The sequence below is a fragment of the Polyodon spathula genome, chromosome 16, assembly GCF_017654505.1.
Source record: "Polyodon spathula isolate WHYD16114869_AA chromosome 16, ASM1765450v1, whole genome shotgun sequence".
Taxonomy (NCBI): domain Eukaryota; kingdom Metazoa; phylum Chordata; class Actinopteri; order Acipenseriformes; family Polyodontidae; genus Polyodon; species Polyodon spathula.
The window spans coordinates 26,647,709-26,666,868 of record NC_054549.1 but is presented as its reverse complement, the minus strand read 5'-3'; the positions used below and the strand labels follow the sequence as shown (position 1 = coordinate 26,666,868).

At 39.6% G+C, this 19,160-nt stretch overlaps 1 pseudogene; it reads left to right on the top strand.

Moving 5' to 3' along the window:
* Positions 1-2,543: 2,543 nt before the first annotated feature.
* On the top strand, positions 2,544-18,707 carry LOC121328997 (annotated as a pseudogene).
* The last annotated feature ends 453 nt before the right edge of the window (positions 18,708-19,160 follow it).

The following is a 19,160-nucleotide window of genomic DNA, read 5'->3' as shown; positions in this document are numbered from 1 at the left end:
ACTCTGCAGGGAAAATCTAATTAAATACATGCAGTTAAAATATATCCTTGGTTATCCAATGATTACATTTCTAAAGTAGAGCGAGGCCGCTGGTCTGGTATCGGAGAAGCTTGGTTATATTAACACTATCAGGATAGGAGCGAGGCCAAGCTAATTCTTTGTTCTTGTTTGTTACAATTGGATTAGTAGAATAGATTTTTCAAAGACAATGCTGTAGACCATAAACAAAGTATGATATATTAAGTATATATATATATTATATATATATCTATAATATATTATATATTATATATATATTATATATATATATATATAATATGTGTATATATATTACACTTTCCAGGAAGTGACTCGTGAAAGGTCCTTTCACTTTTCACGTTCGTTGCCCCTTTACAAATAGACCAAGGACACAAAAAGGAATTGATTTTAGCTCTTGCGTGCACTTAAACACAAAATCAAAATTTAAACAAAACAAACACCTAGCTCCTACTCTGAGCACTAACTAAACACCAGCAGATCCCTAACTAACACACAGGACGGCTAGGCTGTTTACCTGACTAACATAAAACTTTCACAGGCTTCACACAATACCTTATTCTGAATACGACTGCTCACACACAATCGGGCTCATCTCTCAGCAGCCTGGAACAAACTGGCTGCCTCTCTTAAATACCCTGCACCTGGCTCCAATTTACAATTACCACCAGGTGCAGGGGATTACTAAACAATAAAACAATTAATCAATTAAACCCCATAACACCCAAATGTGCATTCTGACATGGTTTTAGCAAGAAAGGATTTTAACCCCCTCCCTGCTATCTATCTATCTATCTATCAGTTCCTGTCTAGTTGGTCATGTGGCCTGAAGGTCATGAAATGATTTTTGTACTAGGAAGCAGCAGTTACTTTCACTTTATGGTTTTATTATAAATCTTCCAATTGAAGTATAAAAAAGTATATTGCTAGCGCTAATTTCAAAACCTTAGCCCTTCTTTATTAATGTAAAGAGGATGCTATATTCAGCCGTGTTTTCATTTAAAACATATTACCAGCAGTGTCAGCAATATACCTCTGTTTGCTATAACAGAAAGACAACGGCACAGATTCCTAATGTTGTATTGCATTCTTTGGATAAAATATAGCACTAATGTAAGAATCTACCCACTGTGCAATGCTGGGAGTAGGTTTATTGTTTAGCATTGAATAATAATAACATAACTGGTATTTTATTTTCTCCATACTTTCCCTTCTGTGGTTGTTCTACCCATTATGGCCTGAAAAAAAAAAAAAAGCTCAATGGAAATACACCACAAGGTGCTGATAAAGTTACCACCTAGCCCCATACACCTGGGACACAAAAAAAAAAGTGTGGATTGCTGTAGTGAAATAAAAGTATTGTTTTATTTTATCAGTGTTCTATCAAACACACACTGGGGTGGGACTGTATGAATCAGGAAAATGTTAGTAACAAGAAACTGGACGAGATGCACGTTCTGTATTATGACAGGCCTGGTTTTCTTTCTCAATCAGTTGTTTGTTAATCTATTTAGGCTCTTGGGATAGAATTACTGCACACAGCAATTAAACAATTAATCCATTTAACGAAGCAGCTCACACAATTCACCCTCACTATTCATGTTGATTAAAATCAATTCATTTGTGGTTTAGAGGCGAGATGAAAACCTTGACCTGTCTTAAAAGGTCCCGGTATTATGCGATCACTACTGTATTTGCGGGCCCTCATAGTCCAGTTGTAAAAGACCACACCATTATTGTCTCCTTTTACAGCAAGAAAGAAACAGCTTTACTCACCACCAGAAGAAATGTTACAAACATATTACATTTTACAATTAGAGGCCAAATTCAAGCCTATTTTAAGGAATGTTTTTAAGGACTGTTTTATACACATATTGTTAGGTTAAAAAACGGTTTGGGAAGTGAGAATACACAAATAAACAATAAAACAAATGAATTATATTCAATTAAAACAGTCCTTAATAAAAAGTTCCTTAGAGTTTGGTAAAACCATTGGCAACAAATAAGGACAGCTCTGTCGATTTATGATATTAAACTTGTTTCGCTTTTTCAAACTTCCAGGCCCAGCTTGCAACACTTGATAGTGCAGAGAGACAGAGATGGACAGCATTTTTCAGGAGATGCAGTTTTTTTAAAAAAACGATGATATTGCTGATCCCAAAACAATCAGCCAAGGTAACATCCTGATTTTCGAATACGTGCTTCCAACAAAAAAGGCAAACCATGACACCAATGAGATCATCACAGTGGAGGTGAACTCCCTGGCAAACGTACGTCAGCTGTGCCTTTACATCTGGATACAGAAGGAGAAGAACTGTCACCCTGAGATTTACCACATCAGTGACCCCGAGTCCTACCAGCTGCTCTACCAGAGCACTACCAGATCCTGAAGACGCTGGACTCCGTGAGGTATTCAGTTTTACAGGGCATGAATAAGGGGACAATTATTGTGAAGGCAAATCCCAAAGACAGAGGATAGTTTAAGGTTTCAGAAAGACCAGAGTTACATGATTGGGCATGACATTAATATGGAGATGGAGAACCAGTTGGATGAGTTTAGCTTTGCCCGTAGGAAGCTGGCATCGACTAGAAGGTTGGAGATCAGAAATTGGGACTACTGGGCATATGCCACAGAACCTTGGGTAGCCTCCACCCCAAATTCCAAAAGACCTGGAAACCATGCTCAACTACGTGGTAGCAATCACAGTCCATTAAAATGGAATGAGCCATAAATTAAAAGCAAACATCAAGGAGCTCCCAACTTCTCTCATAAAAAGCTTGCTGAAGAGGATGGCTGAAAAGGGCATGCCTGTTGGACATACAGAGAGTAGCTTTGTTCTTAAGGTATGTGGGAGAGAGGAATATATCACAGGAGACCGTCCACTATCAGACTTTCTATGGATCCGACAATGCCTCAAAACTAAGCAGGAAATCCAGTTGTCTGTGTTACCCACTCCGACTTTACAAGAGAATGAGGTCCTAGTGGAAGACTGGCCGCTGGTGGACAATTATACTGGGCTAGCCAACACCCATGAAGAACTGGCTCTGGAGAACAAAGACATCAACCAGATTCTGAGGATTTCCCTCTGGGACTGCAAAACTACTTGGTAGACATCCCGGAACTGCCAAGCAAAGTCCCTCCCAATGTCTACATAGAAGCCAGCCATGGAAGGACTGTCTCGTCTTCAGTTCAGTCGAAGCCCATGCCCTTCACTAATGAAGTTCTGTGGAATGTGTGGTTGGAGTTTGACTTTTTACTTAATGTGCCAAGAGGGGCACGACTGGGCTTCACAGTGAATGGAATAGTCAACGAAGGCAATATAATGCGGGAAAGCAGGTCCCAACCCCAAGGAACAAGGACTGCAGATTATAAACATAAAGCCAGGACTTTGTACTTTGTGAACCTACTATTAATCGATCATAGGTCACTTCTCTGCCAGGGGGAATATATACTTCACATGTGGCCATTCCCTGAAAATGAGGAGAACTTGTTCACTTATGATGTAGACAAAATGTCCTCTAAAACCAACCCAGATGCTGCTAACTCGATGGCTATAAGCATCATCATGGACAGCTATCGCTTCCCAGTTGTACTTCCACATAGCACAGCATCCAACCCTTCTTGCATTACTCCAGCATCTGTCACCGGGGGACAATTCCCCTCCCACCCCAGGTCTAACAAGTAAGGACCTTTTCAGGGGGTTCAAGGAGGAATGTTCCCAGTATGGTGTCTCCTTACCAAAGTTCTTGAGTACAATTAATTGGGGTGACCCCATAGCCGTGCAGGACATCCACTGGACTTAGTTATTGCTATTGCTCTGGAGCTCCTCAGCATTCACTTTGCCGATGAGCATGTTAGGAGGATGTCCATTAAGAGACTGGAGAGACTGCATAACGATGAGCTGATGAGATACCTGCTTTAACTGGTTCAGATAACTATTCAATACGCACAGGGGATTGAGAAAAAAAATAGAAACACTTGGTAAATACAGCACAGACTTGGTGTAAATGGGATTAGTGTGAAGGGTAAAGGAAATCATGTATTCTGAAACATATCAAAGCTGCCCTATCACAAGGAGGAAGACAGCAGATAGGGGTCTTGTTTTCATATCCAGGAGACATTGAGAAATGGTCACATAACCCTCCAGTACAATTCACTGTCTCATAGAATCGGGCTGTCCTGGCTGCCGATGGTGGTAGTGTTGCGTCTAGCATTTATATTTTATTTTGTCCTGCCACTGATATAGTCACTATATGTTCTTCACACAGCATTATTCAGTGGTTGGCCATTTCATTTAGCTGACAGTTACAAATCTGCTGAATTTGAAATGTGGGCAGCGATTGTTGGTAGTTGTCGCTAGTCTATACTTCAGCTATCTCGTTTTGTGTCAGTTAAGTTTCTCAAAGACTGACAATGGGCTTTGCAATATAATAGTGGGACAAATTTAGATACAATGTGAAGCTGGGGATATAGATTCAAAACAGTTCTTAATCATATGTTGCAAAAGAAATACCATCCCAAGTGGGTAGAAGTACTTTTCTCCGGATATAGTAAAAACTATGATAGGCATAGAGACAAAAGCTGAGGGAACAGAAACACACTTTGTGGCTTAGAACTTGGTTTCAGACCAGGTTTTGGGCCACTGCAAGGTACAGTGGAGAAGACTTGGGGTTTGATAAAGCAAAGCTGCCTCAAAACTATGTATCCTGGAACCAGGTTTCAAGTCACTGTTCCTGAAAAAAAGTGGCTTTGTATTCCCTCAGCTTAACAGACACCTCCACTGTAATGTGTCTCCCTCGGCAGTGATATTTAAAAGGACTTTGCATAAGTCAATATTTACTGTGTATCTGTAGCAGTGATTTTTTGGGTGTTACAGTATGTGTTAAATCATGAAGCTCCATTAGGAAATTTTTGAATTCAGGAAAATTGACTTAAAGTAACATTAATCATACATTTTTAATTGCTCTCTTGAATTAATTATAGTACCCATGTGTTGTGTCAGTGCAGAATGGAATAAATTGAAACACCACCACGAAACAGCAAATTAGACACAGATCAGCTTCAGTGATGTTAAGTGTTCATCTCTTTCAATAGAACGTGTGATATTAATCTCTATACAAATAAAATATTCAGCAAATGATACAGATTAAGTATACAGCAGAGACTTCTCGTTCAATTTAAAAACAAACAAACCTAGCCTTCAATAGCCAATCGGTCATTGTTGTCAGTACTGTGAAAACTGAGGTCACAATGACCTGCAAAGTTTCATATTTGGGGGAGATGAGCTCGTGATTTTTAGCTCCTTTGTTATGTAGACTGAGAATAGATAGCAGGTTCGGTTTAGCTATATTCAATTTGATTTGTCAAGGCTACAGACGCATGCTGCTATTACTCTCCTTTATTCTCAGAAGTTCTACAGTGGTGACCCAGTGGCCCCTGGAAAACGAGAGCCAGCCATGCATGTGTCTGCTTTGAGCTGACTGGCGCCTGGCCAGTAGGAGCCACTGTAGTGCTGTGAGGAGAAAGTTTATGGCGATTTTTGCTTCCTTAATGTTTGGGAGCGGCAGAGTCAATGCAAGGCAGCCCTCCCTTTTCAATCCCTAGCAAAGACCAGCAACTTCTCAGTCAGGACACGAAGCAAAGCTTCCTTGACTGTATGACAATGTCACATTGAATTTGTTTTGGCTACATCTCAAGTATCATTCATCCAATTGTAAGTGTGTTCTTTTTTTCTTCAGAACTACCTGCATTAATTTGATGAAAATTCTTAATTGTGAAGGCAGGTCATGATGATTGGTTGACCTATTAAAAGCTTATGCAAATGTAATGAAATTGATGTTGGTGCTGACACAGGTAACGTATTATTTACAGGGCTTGAATAAATACCTACAATGCCTTAACGTGCTTGTAGTTAATTAACCATTTGATATTGCTATTTTAATATTGTTTCATTGTTCTCATAATGTCTTCAGCCAAACACAGAGCACTGGATCGGCTAGATAACCCTAAAGCATGCGTGCATGTACCCCAGCACTTGGCGGAGAATATGTAGTCTATAATATGTTTCTACACACAGTAACTCCAATTATTTTCTGATTCTGAGCATTCAAAGCAGAAAAAGAAGTAGTCGTTACTGGAACATTTCATAATTTTGTGATGCTTATAAACCACGTAAATACTGTTAATTTTTTTTTTTTTTTTTACAGATAAATAAGCATAATACCTAGACTTGCGCATGTGTGTAAAATAAGATATGGAAATTTTTTTTTTTTTTTTTTTTTAAGATAAAATCAATTGGTCTCTTGGGGATTTTGATAGTGTAATTGTGTTTTTCTCCATTATGTTGCTATGCCAACATTATGATACTGACACCAAAAAAAATGAAATACTCCTCAGGCAGTAGAAATGCACCTTCAGTTTTGGCAAGGCTTGCCAGTAGAGACCGTATCTCCCAGTATCACGTGTTAATGTGAAATATAGAAAGTACAGTAGACTTGCACTGATCCAATCCTGTTGGGACTGTGCCTGTTTATTATTGATTTGTTCAGCACACCGATCATAATCTGAACCGTTTTATGGTTTTCATATTTCAGAAGTGAGCAGGCCTTCCCATAAACTGACACCATTGCAAATTAATTTCTTCATATTTAGGGAACTGTAAGAGACTTTACTACAGCCCTGAACACAGTACAGTTACAGTGTATAGTGTTTCTTAAAATAGTGTACACAAATTAGTACCACCAAAATCACCAAATATGCAGATATAGCTATTGACACATTCTAGTCTGATACTTATTATATACACACTGTTTCCACATGCTAGGTATCGTGTAGGAACAAAAAACCTGCTTCAATGTAGTAAGTGCATTTTATTTGGGTACAATAAAGGTTTTCTGGTGGTTTTTTTTTTGCTTTCTACCGATTTCACATAGAGTATTTTGTAAATAATTTGTTCTACCTCATTCTTCAGTACATGTAATACGTATAGCACAGGAGACAGCAATTGTAAGTCATGCGTTTGTTGTAAACAGTAACGGCTGCTCAGTAATACTTAGACAGACCTCAAACATGTTTTCTCTCGAAGTACAGCTAGTACACCAGTGTAACCATTAACCTGTCCCCCTGCCCCCGTAAATGTAAGAAATACTGTGTTCTACGTTGCATTTCTTACTGATTTCTTGCATCCCTTTGAGGTAGATTCTGTTCTTGGTTTCTTATGCAATATCAATGCTTTCATCCATTTCTAGCCTGTATAGAAGACATGACCTTACTTTGTTTTTTTAAATGCTTTTTGGGGTTGTTAATCAAAGCATTGAGGAAACATGCTAGATTTCAAACTCAATCCTTATTTTTCAAATTCACAACACATTAATGTATGGAACCTCAGCAACCCAAAAAGAGAGCTTTCATATCTCATTGCCTATCCGCAGTGCCGCGAGTCCCCTCACACATTGTGTTTGTGGTTCACCAGATGCAAAGCCGCACTCATTCGTCCGCTCCTTTAACAGCAATTCTCTTTCTGATGTGTTTATACTCAATTTTATCATGAAAGGTTAATCAGATTACAACATTAACAGTACATAACTAGTAACAAACACATGTTGACAATTTCAAGTACATCTGTGTAGCTTGTTACATAAAGAGACAAACTTCATTGTTCTGCGATTTTTGCAAGCATGCTATCTAGTAAACTTACAGGGTAATTCCTGAGAAGACACTTGTGGGCTGCAGCAGTGGGGTAAGAGATTTGACACCTGAAAAGTTTTTTTAACCACATCTTTCTTATTGCTAGGCTTTGAAGGTTGAACCCTACCATGACAGCAATCTGGCAAGATTCCTTATTAAAAGGGCTCTGCAAGTAAGTTCACTGTATACAAATCAGGCTAAAGAAATTTCTGTTTGCAGGCCTTGCTTTAGAGTGTCTTGCTTTTTCGTGTTCATGTCACCTGGAGAGCGAAATTGTTCTCAGGTACTCAGGGCCTTTTCTGTCAGAAACCAACCAGATGCTTCCCCTATTGACCGACATGCTTTGCAGCCAGTGAGTTGCTTGACTCCGAAAACACTGCTGAGGGGAAATGATCTCGGATGTGGAAGAGTAACAGATTTCCTGAAAGGCAGGGCAAGCAAACTGAGAACTTTTTTACCCAGCATAGTTCCAGTTGTCATGTTTTACAATGTTAGCAGTGTCATATGCTTCTTAATGAACTGCACATTTGAGACCGTTATGTTAAATGGAAGTGCATGACAGGTATTGGTTTATGAACTTTAGCTACATCCACTTTAGTAGAACCATTTTGGATGAATAAAACCCGTACATAAAAATGGCAACCATTTTTAAAACAAAGCCCTAACTGCCTGTTTTTCATCCTTGTTAAAAGAGTAAAAGGATTGGCCACTTCTGGTACCTGCGGAGTGAGATTACTGCGTCCCCATATTTCCGCGTCCGTTTCGCTGTGATTCTGGAGGCGTACCTCCTGGGCTGCGGCCAGTCGATGCTGGAGGGCTTCCTGAAGCAAGTTCAGGTGGTGGAGAGCCTCCACAAAGTGATCACTGACATCAAGAAGATCATCCCAGAAGAGAGAGTGATCTGCCAGCCAATGGTGAGGGAAAAACCAGGGGCTTTATAATTAAAGATGTGTTAAGTTTGAAAAGTTTTTACTCTCCCTTGAAATCTTGGCTTATGTCGATTAACAAGGGTTTTTTGTTACATTTCCTCTCTGAAATATGTTTCTCTGTATTCCCCATCTTTCTCTTAGTTTCTCAAATGAATCATCTAATGTTTTTCATATCTACCTAAAAATGTTTGTACCAGATGTGCATGTGCCCATTTATGAAAAACAGAACAAAGGGTGTACCCGAGTGGCTTGTCTGGTAAAAGCACTGCCGCTTTTTGTGCAAGGCAAGTCATGCAGTCAGGGAAATGCAGGTGTGCAAAGTTGTCAGTCTTTCCTGGGAATTCCAAAGGGAGCGTCGCATGGCACCCTTGTGCTTTAGGAAGGCAAAATTGCCAGAGACTGCATCGTGCTACAGTGGACATTACTGGCCAGGAGCCTGAAAAAATGATTTGTGAGATCAGTGAGGGAACATAATTGGACATTCTACATCAAGGAGAAAATAGGGGGAAATTATTGGGACTCTGAATTTAAAAAAAAAAATAAAATGAAGCTGGCAGCATCATTAAGGGTTAAAGAAACAGCTGCAGATAATTGGAAAATGGAACCGAGATTTCCCTAAACAGATGATGTATTTGTTCTAGAAAAATAGCACATACATAATTAGATAACTGAGAAAGTAAAAGGCAAAGAGGGGTAGGCAAAGAATATTCAGACTGCCACACCTTTTCATGTTATTGAATTTTAAATTGAATTTTTAAAAATTCCCTTTTAAAGCAGAATAAAAACTTTGCAAACATCTAATTCTCAGCCTCATCTTGAAAGGTCATTGTCAAGTGATTTGAATAAAATGAAGGCTAATAAGTAAGACACAATATTTACACAAGAAATGTCAATGAATATATAGGTTATTTTTTAATTGTTTCATAACATACATTAAGGCACATTAGTCTGCTAGACTTTTTATCTCTTATCCAATTCATTCCATCCCAGGTGGAGAAGTGCAGGGTGATGGCTTCAAAGAAGCCCCTGTGGCTGGAATTCAGTACCGGTGTCTTGGAGGGAGCCTCTGGCTCCACTATTGCGATCATCTTCAAACACGGGGATGACCTGCGGCAGGACATGCTGGTTCTAAAGGTGCATGCAAGGCAGTAGGAACAGCTGACTTTCAGCACAAAGCAGTTCTGGGGATGCTACTTTAAAGTGTGGTGCATATACAGTGTGTTTTCAAACAAAGAGCCGCAAACAGAGTCAAAAACAAAGAGCCGCAAACCAGAGTCCTATGCGGGTCCAATTTTTATGACCCACTGCTACAGGACTTGACTCGAACCCACTTCATTATCTTTTTAAACCTAGCGACCCAACCCACTTTAATTAGACCTGCAACCCGACCCAAACCCTTGTTTGTCCTTTACCTACTGCCTTCGCCGACTGACTCTCACGCTTTCACATTCACACACAGATTGAGTTTATACAATAGGCCAGGGGTGGCCAAACTTCCTGACGCTACAGGCTGCATACCAAAAAGGGATTACAGTAGCTGCTTATGTCGAGACGTAAGATATGTAAATGCAATATGAACGTTAGACCTGCAGTACAACATTTAAACATGCATTAATTATCTAGTCTAGTGCCCACTCCAGGTGGATGTGCTGACTGCTGAGGTGTGCTTTTAAAGAGGCTAGTTTGTTTCTTCAAGTCTGATCCAGGAGGATACAGATAAATTTGTTGTGATTTGTTTCATAAACGTTGGTTGCTCGCCTAGTGTTTAAGCGATTTGTTGCAGATGAGACATCGATGTTTACCACTGTTTTCAGTGAAAGCAAACTTTCTCCCATTCTGGTTTAAAGCCACATACATCCATGTATTACTCTTGGAGGGGTTTATTCAATGCCATTTGTCTCCACGAAACAGACAAGCACATTCAAAACGACCAAATTGACTCAACCACACATCCGGCTTTCACTCAATGTGATCGAAATACGCATGGGCAAGCACGAGGTGTTGAAAGTTAAGGTGAAGAAATGCGCAGTGAACATGCAGGCTGATAAACAGAAGAGATAGAAGGGGAGAAGAGAATGAATAAACAAATTGAGAACAAAAATAATAAACTTATTTATTTTATGTTTCTCTTATTTTCACTTGAGTTCAAATCAGCATGAAGTTCAACATCTGTTCATGTAATGGAAATCTTTTTCAGGAAACCAAACTCTAGATGAGATTTTGAATGAGTCTGAATCAGACACCAACACTTATTCATGTGGTGAAAAAAAAAGTAATACTATTAGGTATCGAACTTACCGAAGCACAGCTTCTGGACATTGAAAAAGGATAAAAAAAAAAAAGATACACAGAAGTCCATTGCCTGGGCATCAGGTGTCCTTTTATGCCACTGTCCAGGTATTTCAAAATGCAAACATCTTTGTGAAATGGTACCGCAAATCTGGCATGGATACCTCCTGTCACTACTCCCGGATCACAAAGGACGATTAAAAAAAAATTAGTAATCTTCCCCAACGCTGTCAACTAACACTGCCGCAGAACTTGCAACACATGTGTGGATATTAGAGTATATCCTACACCCTGTATGCCTGATTGACCATTTTCTGTCTGTCCTGCACAGCAGAAGGACAATACCCCACCTGCTGTCATAAGGATCTTTATCACCTACCTCTTACCAGATAGAGCGGAAAATAGTGTTTTTGTTGCAAGTGCTTTGAAGTAGAAACTAAACGTTATCTGCTTTGTCTATCAAACAGAAAAGCCAGGCTGAAACACTTTCTGAATTTCTCTTGGACCAAATGTCTCCTCTTATAGAAGCCTGGTTAGATATTTTGACTTCAAATATTTTATAAATAGTTTTTTTATCACTATGATGCACCATAGTAAAACATAATGATGGCTACATGGTGACTTAAAGTAAAATAACCCTAAGAGAGAAAGCATACACTGATAGGGCTGCACTACTGATGGAGAACACCACAGGGAAAACAGGCACCTTACTAATTTAATGTCTGCAAATGAATGCATGCAATACCAATGGATATGTTAGTAAATTTCCATGTTTTGATTCCAATATTCAAAAGTTACATCTCTATAGTGTAAGCTTTTATCATTAGACACAAACAGAATTGATCAGCTACTCAGTGTTATCTGGGAGATAGCTCTGGTATGGAGATTGTCTGTCATCAGGAGATGATTCAGTTAGCTTGTCTCACTCTCATTAAACGAGTGCTTGTTTTATATATCCTGTCTAACTGCATGTGTGTGAATCTGAACTTTGTAAAACCCCTAACAATATCTAAGCACTATCAATTTCTTGGCGTGTGCTACAATGTTGTTCTAGACATAGAACATAAGCAAAGTGCGAATGTAACCCCAGTTTATGGATGCCTTGTTCCTGCACTGATAACAGCACACCGAGCAGTTGTGCTCAGCACAGTGTTCTCTTCAAGTGTGCTCACAATATGTGTTTAGCCTTCACTGACCCCTACAACCTGATCACTCTATTCCCCAGGTCAGGCCAGACCAAGCCTATAGTGCCACCATGGAAAATTGATTATAATAAATTGCTTATAATAAATCAACCATCTTTTCAACACAAGCAAACATAACCTTAAAACAAACCCATGTGTTTGACTGGGTCTAGGAGAACAGGACAATACAAATTGACAAAACCTCCCTCAGCAGCAATAGTCTGGTTTACTTATTAATTAAAACAGTCAGATATTACATGATCATAGATCTGCATGGACAAATAGATTGCTTGTTTAACAGAATCGGCTATAAAGCAGCTAAATTCCAAGATGAAATTTACTTTAACAATGAAACTATACCAAACACACAAAAAAGACAGGTAATAACCAGTGTACACTCACTAAATATGTTTGATCTACTAGTTTGAAAAGACAATGCCTCCTCCTTAACTAAACTAAAAACAAGTTTAATGGATAAAACAGTAAGAACAGTGGTTGGCTGACACCCACCTCCTAAAATGTCAGCACACCCAATATTAAAAAAAAAACATCGTACATTAACAACCAATTAAGACAAAATTACCTCGGGAAGCCCAGGATAAAGACGGCAAGTGGAACACACTACAACATACCCAGTACAATAAATAAAAAACATTTAAAAAGAGAATCACCAGTCAATGCAGCCGGCTTATAATAGACGAGAAGGGACTGCGCAGCACAGCAGACATTTTGACAGGAAGACCTGGTGGATAACCTACGTGAAATGAAAATATCGGATCAAAATTGGTTTATAACCAGGGATGTATTAATAAAAATATCAAAACAATCACGATTATGTTGAAAGAGATACTCCAGGAATAGGTAAAAGAAAGCAGAGAGCTAGCGGAAGTAATGTGTTGTGTTTTGAACCCTACAGCCTGTCAGTAACACTAAGGTCAGTGATTTCCAAGACAATGTTATGTCAAATATTAAGAAATTATTCAATCCGCTTGTTTCTGGTGTGTGTTTTGCAGACAATGGCAATAATGGACTCAATCTGGTAGTTCCCTTGATCTGAATCTCATCCCTTATGGCTGCATCTCCACGGGTTACAATATAGGTAATCTCTGTGTTCCGCCTTCCATGTTTGGAATTGAGGAATAACAGAGCATTTAGGGTTCTGATCAGGTGCTTGTGACTGCTCTCCATCAATGTGCACAGCAACACACATACTGTTGACTGTATATCTCTCAGGATATGAAGAAATGGTCCAGATCTTCTGCCCATTTAATCACAGGAGTTAGTGTCCACTTCTGTTTCAGTCAATGCAGCTTGCCACTTTGAAGCATGATCTTGACTGATCTTAAAAGCTAAGCAAGGGTAGACTTGGTTAGCACTTGGATTATTGCTGTTAGTTACATATTGTGTTTGCCACATCTATGCCAAAGTGCTTTTACTTGAGATGCTCTTCAATTCTAGTTGCCTGTCGCAGTCATGCATAACAAAGGCTTGATCAGCCAAAGTGTCTTTATGGAAGCCATCTTGTGATCATCTGTGGATCAATCATTTTGTATTGCTGGCAATACACAGATGAGCACTAGATGGTGCTGGCGCTTACTAATGTTAAAGCATTTTGGTTGATCTAGACTACATAAAGTTGGGATTCATCTTGGTCCTCCTTTTGTAAGGTTGGGTGGTCTAACTTGGCAGCAAAGAGGTCTAAGGGAGGAGAATTTATATAACATCTTGCTAAAGTGGCTCTGTGCATTAGGCTGGGAATGTGTAAAAGTGTGTGCATGTTTTTCTTCCTGGTCTGTGCAGGGATGATCGAGGTAGTGAGGGATGCAATGACCATCGCGTCTGTGCAGAGGAGCAAAGGAAGGATGACAGGGGCCTTTAAAAAGGACACGCTGTTTGAGTGGATCAGGGAGAAGTGCCAAGTGAAGGAAATTGTGTGTTGGGAAGACAAAAAAAATAAACTTTTGATAATTGCTGTCCTCCTTCGGCTTTATCTAACACCCATGATTTAAATGCATTTCAATTAAATGCTTGTGCTTTTGCTAGTTAGTAAAACAACTCAGTTCGTTTAACAATAATTCACGCAATTCACACACTTTACATCAATTAATTTGTAGTTTAGGAGAGAGGAGTTGAAAAACCTGGTCTGTTTCAGTGCCCCGTGATTAAGTAGCTTTTCTGTTGGTCTTTATTTTCACTTTGGTGGTGGTGGAGCTCATTTATCGTGCCACCATTTTGTAGTCGTACCTGGGCCTATATTTATCATTTGTGCACGCACATGTATTCCCTTTTAAACCATGCATACGGGCATTCAAACAGAAAGTGTGCAATTTAACAACACAGACATTAGCATGAGAATGCCCGCTGACTAACTATGCATACGATCGTTTCCTTGTGTTAGAATGCTGGTACTGCAAGAGAAGAGCAAACTTAAATCAGCTAAACATCCACAATCAATGCAATATATAAAATAAGGTTCTCATTTAAGTATTGCTGAAATTGCAATGTTTGTCACATAATTATTTCAGAAATTATTGCCGTTATATACCAAATATGTTATTAATATTGTTACTGATATTTAGGCAGTAGTATGATATAAATGTTGGTTACCTCCACTATGATTATTACTTAATAAACAGATGTCATACATGTCAGTCTCTATATGTCCCGATTTCCTAGCAAATGTCCTGCATCCCAATACCTAGGACGCAAATCCCAATATTTATCCTTTGAAATTCTTCACAGCTAGTCTGTGGTGTACACAGACAACTATTTAAATATTTTTAAGTGCTTTAAATGTAAATGTTCACGTGTGAACAACTTCAGTGATAAATTGATAAATCAGAATTTAATGCATGCATACAAACCAATCAAGTAATTTATTTACTCACAAATATAGGCCCTGGTTTTCTTTCCTCATCCATTTCCTATGTTAGTTAATAGGACCACACCTGACCCAACAGAGTCAAGCAAGGTGGGGTTCTAGTATGCGTAACACAAGTGAAGGAAAAGTGGGCTTCACCCGAGTCAGTGTAAGTAACGTCTGGGGTAAAAACACATCATAACAATAAGTTGAGTTCATAAGGCAAGATAATGTTCTTTGTGTAATCAAGGTTTTCTTACCACTTTCTAGCATTAGCAGTCATGCTGCATGAAATGATTATTTGCTTATTGGGACTGAGCTTGCTGCTGAAATCAGCAGAGGAGAACAATCAGGTGAGGGTCATTGTTGTAGGTTGGGCTGATTGTACCATTCAACGTGGATTTCTGATAATTGCTCCTTTTCTTACTCTGTGGCGAACAGCAATCGCCACACCTCCAAGCAGCTGTCTCTTCAGCTGTTTCACTGGGAATGGTAAATTAGCCCAATCAACAGCAATGACCCTCACCTGTGGTGAGCTTATCCAAATAATCTGTTTGTGCAGCTGTAATTAGCGGCTTTACCACCGTCTCCCCCCGCCCTTCCTTTTGTGAGGATCTTTTGATTTAGTTGGAGACACAGGTTTTCCAAAATCGGCACTACAAAATAATCTAGGTACAGCCCCCTGGTGTCTAATCACATCCTTTACAGATAAATCAATCAGCTTTTCATTTGGTTTCTTCCTATAAATAAGCCAATATTCCTTTTCATTAGAGCAAGCGGTTGTGTGGTTTGTGTACAGTATGCGCTGTGGTGGTCTGATCAGTGAGAATCACTCCAATCTACTACAGCAGTGGTGCACAGTAGCATTACCATACTTGTCTGTGCTTGTGTTCTGCAGTACTATCAAGCAATGAAGAGGTTTGTCACCTCCTGCGCTGGGTACTGTGTTGCTACCTACGTCCTGGGAATCGCCATAATGACAACATCATGATAACTAGCAAAGGTAGGAGCAGACAGGCCAGGGGACAGAGAAATACATTCTGGCAGCCAAGTAAAACAGCAGGTACACAGGACACTCCTTACACAAATAACACTAGTAATAGCATAGTGGAAGCATGGTTAAGGATAGGTAATCATTGTAAAGACCAGAGAGGAATGGCAAAGCATGTTTAAAAAAACACATTACAAACTATGATAAATGACGAGCATGACCATGTGGAAACTGCAATGTTACTGTGTAAACCTACACAGTAACACAGGTTCATACCTGAGAGGTTGTCTGCAGTCCATATAGTGTGCTGATGTCTCGTCTGTCTTCAAATTAACACAGTCCTAACTAGGAATGCATGGGACTGATTTCAAAGCACTTTGGTCCCTTGCTAATTTAAGCCTCATACTTTGTTCCGTCATTCGGTTGCTGCACCATCAGGTATTGGCAAGTTCTCGTATCCCTATAGATAAAACTACTGTATCTTCGGTAATATAAAACTGGTCAGTCAATAGCTTTTTGCTGATAGAGGCTAAACTGTAGAGGAAGCAAAGCAAGCTAACTAGTAGAACGAAAACTTGCCTATGGATTGGGTTAGGTTTTGTGTTGCCAAAACAGCTAGGTAACAATGAAAAATGCTTTCTCTGCAGTTAAGGGGTTAAACTGCTTTAGGACCACAGAGCCCTCTGGTGTTGTTTTATGAAACTACATCCACTGTGTAAGAGGGTTTTTTTTTTTTTTGTCTTTGGCAATGTTTCAGAAGGGTGTGATTCATAATGGATTAAGCACCACATTTTTACTGGCTAACTCGTTTTCAGCTATGGATTTCTGATTGGCTCCAGTCTCTGTGTTTCTTTACTGGAGGAAAAAATAAACATTTTCATTGTTGTGACCAACAATCATCATAGTGTAGCACTAAAAATGAGCTGCAGAACAACTCACACCACTCAGTAAGGTCTGGGTTTTGTCTCTAAGAAAGCTTGCCTTGATTTTCAGAGACAGATTGTGGAGTTGAAAATCTGTTTTGGGTGGACTTATGTAGGGGGTGTGTTTTCTCTATGAAAGCAATGACTAGTCAAGCTTGTTATGATCACCAGCATACCATCAAAGCAAAGTAGCACTTGCTGTGAGATTGATTGTCTCCCTCATTGAAACCATGTGACAATTCAACTACTCTACTATAGATAGGGTGGGAGGGGCTGACATGATTTCAATAGAATGAAGAAGGCTGTTCAGTACCACCACTTTGGGTTACCAGACATGCTCAAAGCCAGGTAACACAGTTTGAAATGCAGTGTATAATTTGGACAGAGGGTAGGAGAGTGGTGAGGGATACTGTGTTATCTAGTCATGTTGTTGATGCTGAACCATTGGGATCATTTAGGACCCCACTTAACGTTTTGAAGTCAGTCAGGTGCTAGGAAGCAGGCAGACACTGATGGGCTGAATGGCCTCCTTACTCGTATCTGAATTTCTCCAGGAAACCCGTTCCATATTGATTTTGGGCACATCATGGGGAACACCAAGCGATTCCTGGGTGTGAACAGGGAGAGAGGCCCCTTTGTCGTCACGCCAGACTTTCTCTACATGATGCCTCAAAAGTATAGAAAATGGCCATTATTCCCCACAAACTTTGCTTTTGTGACTAGGACAGTGATATTTCAAAATATCAGTATTTCCAATGGGAAAACGGGCAAATGTGTGTCTTTGCGTTCACATAAGGTCAGAAAATTGCATTTACAGTATAATCATAAATCTCAAAAAACTACTCACTTCTAAATCTTTTGTAGTCATTTTTGTATTACTTTAGTATAAATACATGTTAATTTGGATTCATATGGGTTTTTTTTTCTGACTGTGAACAAAGACACACATTTGCCCGTTTTCCCCCATTGGAAATAGTGATATTTTGAAATATCACTGTCCTGGTCACAAAAGCAAAGTTTGTGGGGAATAGCCATTTTCTATACTTTTGAGTCATAAGCAATTAGGAAATAACACTTACTACCCAGGAACAAAAATTGTGTTACATAGTGTAATTCCAAGCAGTTTTCAAATATAGCAGTGTTACAATATAATAAGTTATAGTAAGTCCACCAGTGGGGATCCAGTCATTATCAAAGACAGGATTTTTTTTTATATAAAAGTGGTGGCTAGTTGACCTATGACTGTCAGATTAACTATCATTCTACCACTAGCATGTACAGTTATACAGGAAAAGGGGTGCATTTCAGACAAGTAGCCTAACATCGTGGGGTGTCTTGAGCCAAATTAGTTTGGGAATCCCTGGTATAGTGAATATTATTTCACTTCCCATGGAGGACCAGATAGCATGTTCAAGGATTTTGTTTACAAATCAATTGAAAGGTACACTTTGGGATTAAGGCCGGGTTAATATGTAGCACAAATGTGTTGTTTAAATTCTGGTTCTGCCGTTGTCTTCTAGAATTGTTTGCCATACATGTGTATTCATTTTCTGCAGGAGATCTGTATCCGGGCCTACCTGGACCAGCGCTTCAACTCCAACCTGCTGATCACGCTCTTCTCCCTCATGATGCTCACGGGCATCCCCAGGCTCTTCAGCACCAAGGACATCAAGTACCTGAAGGAGGCGCTGCAGCTGGGGAAGCCCAGGAAACTTTCACAGATTAGCATCTGTGAGAACCTGGGCTGGACTGTCCAGGCCAACTGGTGTATCCACATGGTCGCCAGGCATCAAATAAGAGAAGGTTAGGAGACTGATCCTGCACGATCTAGGGAGCCTCTTGAGGAATAGTGGCACGCTGCTTCGACCACTCCTTATTCAGCTCTACCGACTGCTGGCATGGAAAAGCAGGACTGATTCAGCTCAGAGTGTGTGTCAGGTTGCCATGGCGCTAGCTGCACCCAGTTTAAGCATTTTTCTGTCAGAAGCAGCAAAAGCAGACACTCCTAATTGTACCAACTGTCAAAGAAATTGTGATGTATTGGTAGTTTATATTAATATTAAGACTGAAGTGTAATCTAAGATGCAACAGTTCCCAAGCCCAGTTTGGGAACACTACTGTGTCCCACGTTTATTGTACCAAGTTAAAGGTGGAATAAATAGCGTGTACAAAATAGCTAGTTCTGTCCTATGTATCATTCATGCTATTTGGGTTCCAATTCTTGTTTTGTTCCTCCATTTCATGATTGACTTAAATTTTAA